Source organism: Rhamphochromis longiceps, linkage group LG6 (assembly GCF_057381845.1).
Source record: "Rhamphochromis longiceps isolate RC_006_pf linkage group LG6, R_longiceps_female_GT1.1, whole genome shotgun sequence".
In the NCBI taxonomy this organism is placed as follows: domain Eukaryota; kingdom Metazoa; phylum Chordata; class Actinopteri; order Cichliformes; family Cichlidae; genus Rhamphochromis; species Rhamphochromis longiceps.
The window spans coordinates 7,316,895-7,327,722 of record NC_140562.1 but is presented as its reverse complement, the minus strand read 5'-3'; the positions used below and the strand labels follow the sequence as shown (position 1 = coordinate 7,327,722).

General features: G+C 39.5%; 1 long non-coding RNA gene across 2 annotated transcripts in view; it reads left to right on the top strand.

Moving 5' to 3' along the window:
• The window catches only part of LOC146667417 (uncharacterized), a 42,413-nt gene that overhangs the window by 11,609 nt on the left and 19,976 nt on the right, over positions 1 to 10,828 (top strand). The window lies entirely within an intron of this gene.

Genomic DNA, 10,828 nt, shown 5'->3' with positions numbered 1-10,828 from the left:
AACATAATAACACTGGGAATATGGGGACTCAACACTGACCCAATGAATGGAACCCCATAAACCTTTCTGGCTACCGAAACTACCGAAATATATCAAGAAGTGGATGAATTCCCTTAAAATTCTTAGAACACTTTAATTGTCAATTAAGTATTCACAGAACTGAGGTGAAACACACACACACACACACACACACACACACACACACACACACACACACACACACACACACACACACACACACACACACACACACACACACACACACATAAATTCCCCTCTTGCTCCTGCAGGCAGTCTTTATTCTTCAAGCTTGAGGGTCCTGCACAGTATCTTTGCTGTTCCCAGGACTGCGCTCTTCTGGACAGAGATCTCAGATGTTGTTCCTGGGATCTATTGGAGCCACTCACCTAGCTTCAGGGTCACTGCACCTTGTGCTCTGATTACCACAGGGACCACTGTTACCTTCACCCTCCACACCTTCTCGAGCTCTTCTCTGAGCCCTCGGTACTTTTCCAGCTTCTTGTGTTCCTTCTTCCTGATGTTGCTGTCATTCGGTATTGCTACGTCTATCACTACGGCCGTCTTCCTGTGCTTGTCCACCACTACTATATCTGGTTGGTTAGCCATCACTATTTATGTCCATCTGTATCTGGATGTCCCACAGGACCTTAGCTCGGTCATTCTCGACCACCCTAGGGGGTGTCTCCCATTTTGACCTCCGGACATCCAGGCCATGCTTGGCACACACTATGCCGGCCACTTGGTTATGGCGTTCCATGTGTGCCCTGCCTGCTAGAATCTTGCACTCTGCTGTGATGTACTGGAGCATCTTTACACAGCCTTCATCTGGGGCCTTGCTTGGTTGTGATAAACCCCAGCCTCTAAGGATCTTGTACTTAGAGCTTGTTCATGTGCTTCCATGATTAGAGCCTCTGTGCTGTCTTTCAATCCAGCTTTGTCAGCCTGCTGGTAGGATTTCTAGATGTCAGCCACTTCCTCTATCTGCCAGTGGTACATACCGTGCAGAGGGCTTGTCCGTCCATGATGGTTCCTCCTCTTGCTCTGCTTTCTTGGGTTGCTGCTGCCTCAGGTATTCATTGAACCTGGTTAGTTGGGGCCATCTTCCTGATATAACCGAGGATGTTTGTTGTCTCATCTTCGACTGTGGTACTGACACTCACTAGTCCCCGGCCTCCTTCCTTCCGCTAAGCGTACAGTTTCAGGGTGCTGGACTTGGGATGAAACCCTCCATGCATGGTCAGGAGCTTCATTGTATTGATGTCAGTGGCTTCTATCTTCTCCTTTGGCCAACTTATTATTGCAGCAGGGTACCTGATCGTGGGCAGGGCGTGGGTGTTATAGCCCAGATCTTGTTCTCTTCCTTCAGCTCACTCCTCAGGACTTGCCTGACCCTCTGCAGGAACTTAGTGGTTGCGGCTTTCCTAGCGGCCTCTGCGTAGTTCCCATTTGCCTGTGGGATTCCCATGTACTTGTAGCTGTCTTCGATGTCTGCAATGTTGCCTATGCAGAACAGCAGTGGGAACAGCGCATCTCCTTGGTAGATCCCACACTTGATGGTGACTTGTGCTATATGCTTGAAGTCGACCTCTATTGTTGTACCCATTGAGTTTGTGATGAAAGCTCTTAGAGTCCTAAAACATGGTGGAGGTAGAGATTGCTTGTGTGGTTAAGAGTTTAAGTGAGTCACTAATGTTTATTGATGATTTAACTGCTGATAGCAGTAGCAGGATCAACCTCAAGTGTACAGAATCTCTTCATTGTATCAGTGAGCCTTTTACATGAACCAAGCCTTTTGGACCCTTATCATCCATGGAAAGTACGTCTGGAACTTCCTCAAAGGACTTGATGATTTTTTCCATTAAATTCAAGATGAAGGTCATCATGCATTACATGACATTAAGTGTTTATAGATTAATGTCAAACCGTTTTCTTTTCCCGTTAATGAGTGAACATTTTGCGACTGTGTGAGGTGTCAGAATTTCTTATAGTTTGCATTTTAGAATTCAAATTTGTAACAGTCTTTTCATTTCTTTTATTATTATTATTTTTGTTGAAAAACAATAAAAATCAAATCAGGCCAGCAAGCAGGTGTTATTGCACAGGGATTGGTGTAATACAGGTTTATACTTCCGAATTAATTTTTTATAGTACTTTCAAGCTCAGAATTGGATATGAATAATGGAGTCATTTCAATGATTTCATGTTTACTTATTATTATTATTATTATTTTATAATTACAAAAATAAAAAATAAAAACAAAATAATTTTTCAACTATGAGATAAAGTATTTCTCATTCTCTCTGTAAGTCAGAAGCATAGTAGATGACACCTTTTGGCTACCAACAATATTATAAATAGTAAATGCATCTCTGACTATTCACACCAAGCACATTTATTCTACATCTAAGTACTTGGAACCTGTGTATTTTTAAAAGACCAGGCTTTTCAGGCTCATCAGAACTCATGAGGCTCCCTTACTAACCTCCTCAAGAATCCCTGAAATCCTGTTAAGTGTTTCCTCTGGGATTTTTTTTTCCCACTCCAAGACCCCTATAACATCATGTAGGCTTTATTTTATTTACCACAAGTCTTTGCCTTTGAGACTTTTGTTTCAGTTGATTTGTATCCCCTTTAAAGCATCTAAAACTCTAAAGATTTCATTTCAAACTCTAAGCAGCAATATGTTTTCCTCAAAACGTCGCCCCTGATGTAGATAGTAGAAAAAGTCAATCTGAAAAAGTCAGTCAGTTTTACAGTAAGGTGTGAATTATTTTGATTGCTTTCAAGTCAGGGCCAAAAGTGAACAGTTACTTTTGGTGAGTTCACTTCATGCACTACAGGAAGCTAACATGATCAGCTGCTATCTTGTTAAGTTGCCAGTCAACCTAGCAGGGGGTAAAGTTGCACTGAGCTGAGCTATCTAATCTGCTGTTGTGTTGTGGCACAACCAAGGTCACAAACAAGAGTCAGGAGGCTGAAGTGACCTGATAGCTTAGCAGTTAGAATGCATTTCACATGGGGAAAATAAAATAACTTCAAGCTGTGAGTCCCCTGTTTTTCGCAAGTCATTCCTCTGCCCTCTTTCCACTCTAACTATCCAATGATGCCAAAACTTCTTTCTTTTTAATGTACTTTCTCTATGCATCCTTTCCCATTGCTCATTGAAGCTTAACCTATAAAAGAAATCCAAATTTAACAACAAAATGTAGCCTTTTAAAAATATTTAACCACAGTTATACTGATAGTTACACTGATAAATATAGGATATAGTGGTAAGGTATGTTTTTAAAGAGAGTGGTTTTTTTGGCTTTAAATGGGTGTCAATCATAATCAGGGACTGCAAATATCCAATCTGTAAAAGAATTACAACACAATGCAGAAAGCCTGAATGGGAGAGTCAAGGCTGTAGCGGCACATTTTCATATTCAGCCATCACACATTTTTTGGCTGTGTAGTGTATTTTAGCAACTGATAACTGAAGGGAGGGAAGTGAAGGAATGCAGGGTCTGTTCTAGGAGAAAAAAACAGAGGACCAAGTGAGTTTTTCAGTTACAGTCAGAATTCTTCTGCATATCATTCAGCTCAGCCATGTTGGATTTGTGTGGGCCCAGTTAAACTTTCCCGAAACAGGTCTGTGTTGGCGGTAGCTGGGCGGGAACTGACCGCGGTGCTGATAATCTGCAGCGTGGTGTACTGCATCAAAGCAGCAGGAACAACCACCGGTGTATGGCCTTCAAAATAAAAGGATGGAAAGTGTATAATATTTGCTAAGCCTTCATTGGCAGACAAAACATCTATGTTACACGATTTATGTCCTTTTATTCTGTTTATATAGTTTTAAGGGTGTTTTTCTTAGGTGCACTGTACATGGGTTCCTGTATGAGCTGGGAGAGACTCCAGCAAGCCAGGGAATTTTTTTGTGTGTTCATTTTTCATGCAGAGCGAAGGTTTAGGGTGTTGATTTATTATTCATTCAAATGTTTTAAGTTTACTCTGTGTAATTATTCTTTTCAATTTTACTTAAAAAACAACAACATGTTTTATCATAGTTTTAATTTGGACATTATCATAATATATTTACTATTGTACTTTCTGCCGTGCCAAGGGTGTATCTTCATGCTTGAGTTAAAAAAACAAACAAAAATCGGGGGGCTTTTTCTTTTATTTTGAAGAAACCCTGCGGAAGTTGGTTTGCTTATTTTAGTTTGGTTGTCAGTGTAAGCTTTACCAAAGCTGCTAAGTGTGAAGGCGACGGCTGTTGTCAAATCAATGACAACGGGGTGAGAGAAAGACGCAACCTGCTGAGTTTCTTCATTCACATGAATGTAGCATAGGTTTTCCGGTAGCCAGTTTCATACCAGTAGTTAAACGCAAAAGGCCCAGGTGAAACACAACATAGGGCTGTATGAGTTAACCATCGGTTTACTACAACAGTTAGAACAAACGACAATGGCATGCACCTGTCTAACGCAGACATGAATTATTAATATCAATTAGTTCGAAAGCTAAAGTGAATAGTGACCGTTTGCATCGGTCAAGTTTGACTTTAATGATGCGTTCAAGGACGCGTCGTCAGCTCCGTCCCCAAGGTGGTAAAACTAACATCCTATGCTTTGCTGATGCTGATTTCCACTCACCCGCGATGAAACGGTCCGCATCACCAGATACATGGAAGTCAGCAGCGTTAACATGGTGCCGCTGGTGTTTAGTTGTCTTCTACTAAAAACAGACGTCCTCTGAAGCAGAAATGGCGCCTCAGTAACGAGAGAAAGACACACAGACACCCTCAGAAAGAGAATACGGCAGGCGAGGATCCCACCGCGACACCAAAAGCGACTGTACCCGCGGTGCAGTCACATTCACGGCTTCTTGTTTCTCGTATGCCCGAGTCACACCTCCACTCTCTACCTATACACACACATTAACACACAAACACACACGATTGCTGCAGTCCGTCTAGTCCCTTAATGAGATTTTGAGGACGCAAATAGCCTCTGACCAAACCGCTAAAGCTTTTCCTCTGCAACCATAGGTGTAAATTAATCGTCATAATGGGCGTAATATAGTAGTGCTTTTCTAATAAGAATATCTGTAGTAGGTGACGTCACGGCAGGGGAACGGGATATCATGGCTGCTCCAACCCAAAATGTATGTTTTTCAGGTCACATGAGGACTGCTGCAGAATCAACGCTGTCTTGGAAGGAAAGCAAGGGGCAATAGTAATGCAGGTGTTGATACAGAGATGTGCAAAGACATTCAGACAGGGCTCGATTTAAAGACAGAAAAACTCACAATGTTCAAATAAACTGTTTTGAGGTTAGGGGAGTTCGGGTACAAGAAAGTTGGCCACAATTATATTTGATCATGTAATAATCAAGCTATTGTTTCGTGATTAATTGATTTAACTACTCTTTTGATGATAAATGTTCAAATGGGAAGATGGAACCTAAAGTATATTTACATTTTAAGGAGACTAAGGTGAAATATAAGTTTGGACACACCTTCTCATTTAATGTTTTTTCTTTATTTTCACTTCTTTCTACATTGTAGATACATACTGAAGACGTCAAATATATGAAGCAAGATATATGGAATTATGTAGCAAAGAAAAAAAAAAAGATAAATAACTCTAAATATATTGCTGTGTTGACAGCGCCGCAAACCTTTGGCCTCCTCTCACTGAGCTTCATGATGTAGTCACCTGAAATGGTTTTCACTTCACAGCTGTGCCTTATCAGGGTTCACTTGTGGAATTTCTTGCCTTCTTAATGAGGTTGGGACGATCAGTTGTGTTGTGCAGAAGTCAGGCTGGTACAGAGCTGACAGCCCTATTTGACAACTGTTAGAATTCATATCATGGCAAGAACCAATCAGCTAAGTAAAGAAATGACAGTCCATCATTACTTTAAGAACTGAAGGTCAGTCAGTCCGGAAAATTGCTAAAACTTTGAATGTGTCCCCAAGTCCAGTTGCAAAAATCATCAAGCGGTATGACAAAACTGGCTCACATGAGGACCGCTGCATGAAAGACTGTTAAATCTTTCAGTGTTTAAAAGCAAGGCTCCATTGTGTAAATTAGCATATTTATGCATAGTGTAGCAGTATTCATGTCTACTTTAAAATCACTTTAAAAAGCTAGTGTTCACAAAGAAAGATGCAGAGTTGCAGTAAGCTGCAATAAGTAAACATACTGATGCCAGTAGCTGTGCGTGCTGACATTGTTCACAAAGGACATTTTACATGCTGGCAGGTTTCTGACTGGGGGACCTGTACCCATTAAGATCATTCTGTGAAATCTTTGGGGGTTAGTTAATGATAGATTTGAACGTTTTCTCCCCTCTTATGCACAGATGCAGCACTGATTCATTCTGTGAGTTATATGCCTTTTGTATTCTTGTACTATTCTTAAGTCAGAATGAAGTCGTTTAACAAACATTCCTATGAAAGTAGTCAGGTGGAGACTGACCAATAATAACTGAAAAAGTATCCAATACACACTGAAGAAGTTGAGTTTTGCACAGTACTGTGTGTATTATCATTTCGCTTTAAATACTGCAGCTATTTAGGGAAGGGAAACAGAAAAAGAACGGTAGACACAAAGTAACTCCTAAAAACTATACAATACTTTTCAAATGATTGTGTTTCATACTGTTGCACCTGCTGACTCCTGTCAGTAGAGGTCACTATATGCATACAGGTGCAATATGGTGGCTTCTCTTTTGCAGTCAGAGGGGTCATGTTTCAAGAATATTTGGAGTAGAAAATAGTTAAGCACACGTGAATATGTATACAGAAATTAAAGAAGGTTATTTCAAATAGTTAATAGTAATGTCAATAATTGTGTAAGTCTAAATGCTATATATTAATATTAATTAACTCTCTCCAACTGCTCTGTGGAACAAGACATGGCTTTTATTATTATTATTATTATTATTATTATTATTATTATTATTATTATTATTTTGCAAAGTGCTGGTCTTATGAATTAATCTTATGGTCTATGAATTCTGTCTGGCACAGTGGTTAGCACTGCTGCCATATAGCAAGAAGGTCTTGGGTTTGAATCCACCATCTGGCTTCTGTGTAGAGTTTGTATGCTCTGTCTGTGTGTGATCTCACTGGGTACTCTCTGTTCCTCCCACAGTCCAAAGACATGCTGTTAGTGGGGTTAGGTTAACTAGTAATTCTAAATTGCCCATAGGTGTGAAAGGTAGTCTGTCTCTCTATGTGAACCCTGTGACAACTAAAGCATTTACTTTAGCATTATATAAACCTTTTTGCAAATTAAAAAAAAGAACAATTCTGGTGATGACAAACACTCACATAGCTGTGACCCCCACTGACCTGGCAGCCTGCCCCTGCTTCAATCTTGTGATAACTTATTGTGAGGTGAATTCTTCTTTCATGCTGATATTGGTAGCACAGATAGTCACGACTAGGCACACTTAAGTTATTTGAACAGCATGTCCAAACCTGGCAAATAACAGCCAGCCAGCTAATCAGTCAGTCAGTCATAGCACACATAATCTGAGTACATATCAGTATAAGTCATATGGGGAGAGAAATCCTTACACTGGGGCTCTTAAAAAGACAGTTTGTTTGGTTTTAACATCATGTACAGACAGGGGTTAAAGTTAGATTTGGCAGATGGGGGGATTCTAAGATCAGGTGCAGAGTGGGGAAAAGAATTATCTATAAATAATCAGTAGAATTTGTGTTGTGAGCCCCAGTAGATTTTTCTTGCGTACAAAATGTCGTTAGCAGACATACTGATGTTCCAATATTGACTTTCCAAACCCGGAACGCTATAAAGTTAGAATAAAATATATAGTTGAGTGAATCTAATCAACATCATCACTTTAAATATAAAATGATTTCTGGTACTCGTGATGTAACCTAGTAACAGTACCTTAGATGTAACCAATCCAACATACTGCATCACTGTAAATTTGATCACAATAGTAAAGACTAACTAATTTAGCTTACCTTAACTGCCTGTATCATGGCAAAATGTGTAATAGAATAGCACAAAATTATCATACATCGTTTTTTTCCCCCAAGATATAAACAAATAAATTAGCAAAACATTGTGGTTAGATCTCATGCCGTATTTAAATTCTATACAATAAACGAGGACATTAGATGTAAGAGTTAAAAGTCTCAAAATAATCATCCTTCCTCTCCTGTCCTCTCCATAACCAGTGTGGCACATTAGCGTTTTTATTTTGTTTTCAATTTTACATCTGCATCATGAATGCGTTGAAGGTGTGAGTCGTGGGACAATATTTTGTTCTTATTATTGAGCAAGCATCTCAATGCTGTCAGTCTCTGTTTTGCAACCCTATTCCATGCTCACTTCTTATTTAAGAGTTGATTCTGCTCTATTTCTATTAAACCGTTGCAGTCACTGTTTTAATTATGAAAATGTTCATGGTATCCAGTTGAAGACGCTGTTTACAAAGCTTAATTCGGGAACAGTGAAGTTGACATTTTGACATTGTCTTCCACTTACTGGAACATGTCCAACATCTAGCGTAAAGCTTCATGTTCTAGTTTATACTATAAATTATGTGTTCATTGTTGTTTAGTTAATTAAAGTCATATAAATGTGAGAAACTGTCTACTCAGGGCCCCTGGTATACCAAGTGCTTGCAGTGAACTGAGGGTTTGGCCTAATATTCATTGGTTATTGAGCTAGTTTCATCACACAGACCTAGCAACCCTAAACAAAATAAAATTTAGTTCAGATCCTGGGCTTTTGCATTGCATTGCATTGTCTTACTTGTGGACCTACTTGTGGACCTATTACAAGTGTGCTTCACAATAGAAATGTTTGTAATTGAGAATTGCTCTTTTGAAACTATTTCTGTTTTCTGCTACCTGCGGACAAATGCTCTGCTCTGTTTACTAACTTGTCTCTGTGTGATTAGATGCTAACCATGGATTCTACAGAAGCTTTTTGTTTCTCCCACTCTTTCTAAGCGGTACAGGTGACAGTTCTTGGGCTCTTTCTAGTGACCTTTGTGTCATTTTGAACATAGTTTTAGTGTCAACTAAGATATTATAGTTATGTCATAGTTTTTCTTCATCACTTTTACTTCTTCTGAGTGGTTAAAACATTCATATACACCAGGGCTCATTATTTAGTTTCAAACCATGCAGACACATATCCTCTGTAATAATGATATCGGTTGTGGATCCTTTCTGGCCTTTGGATTGTATGGCTCGATCCTGGTAAGCTGGACTTTTTATAATTCAGCTGCAGATGCCCAGTCAGGTTGGCATCTGATGTTATGGTGCAGCAGGAGACAATATTCTGCAATGGAAGGTAGCTGCTGTTGGGGAGTGTGATTGTCACGGGAGGGTGTGTGTGAGCTGCAACAATTTTCAAGTGGGTATAACGTGCCAAAGTAAAAAAGAATCTTAAATGCACTAGAGGAACCAAGTAATGAGATGATAAATATAATAACTTCAGCTGTCACTATATATAACAGTTGTAAAGTCATAGTATTACACTTCTGCGTACAGTACATTTGTGAGGAAGTATGGATTTTTTTCTTCTCATTCTGAAGCTTCAGGAGCTGGAGTTAGTGGGACCCAACATTTTTTGCTGGAAGCTTAGATTTTGCTCATGGTGAGCATTCACCATTCTGTATGTCTCCCATTGATATACATTCTTTATGTAGAATAAACACTTCTAATACAAATGATGTTTTTTCTGGGAGGTTAAAACTGCTTTTACATGCTGTTTTCTGTTGATTACTGAGCTACTGCAGCTCAAAACTACATCCAGTACCAGCTCTTACTCTAAAGTCTAAGACACCACATGCTTAAGAAGACTTAACCCTTTAAAACCTGAACCATGAAATAACTACCAGAAATCTTTAATTGTTTGATAATGGAGTGTTTGTTGAACCTTTAGACAAAATATATAAGAATATATTTAATTGTAATCTGCATATACCTGTATATGAGTTCTAATTTGTATCACATTTGCTACATAAGGCATTTTTTTTGCAATTTAGTCATTAAAAATGTGTCATGCAACATGTGTACACACACACACACACACACACACACACACACACACACACACACACACACACACACACACACACACACACACACACACAAATGCAAATAAGGAAGCAGAAAAAGTCTAGTGTGTGTTTTGCATGTGAGGGCTCGTCACATGAAACACCAACTGCCTGTTACAAATATTTATAATCAGCTGGTACTAATGAGCAACATTTTTTCTACTTTAAGCACCTCTTCAGGTTTGACAGCCGAAGCATGAACAAAGTGCTGTAATTGACCTGTAATTGAACAGTTTATTTTCCTTAAATTAAATTTTATTAAATCACCATTATTTATTTTACTATGTTAAAATATCAATGAAATTACAAATTAGACTTTGAGTTAACATGTAAAAAAACATGAAAAACCTGTAACTGCGAGTAATCATATAATTTAAGTGAGAAGCCAGGCAAAGAGTGATTAAAACAACCATTATGAAGACAACCAAGGGAACAGTGTCCCCTGCCCAGCACAGGGTTCAAAAGGCTCCACCCCGGAGCCAAGCCTAGGAAGTGTGCCGGAGGGAGAGTCCATGAAATAGCGCAGCCTAAAGAGGAGACGTGGGCCTGTTCTCCTTTCGGCCCACTACCAAAAGGAGGCGCTGAAGGGGTTTGGTGCAGTGTGTGTTGGATGGCAGCCACGTGTGGAGTCCCGACTATTGCAGCTGGTGTTGATGGGTCATTGAATGTGACCTGTCTGGTGAGGAAGAGCGAGTTAGGTTGGGAGATGT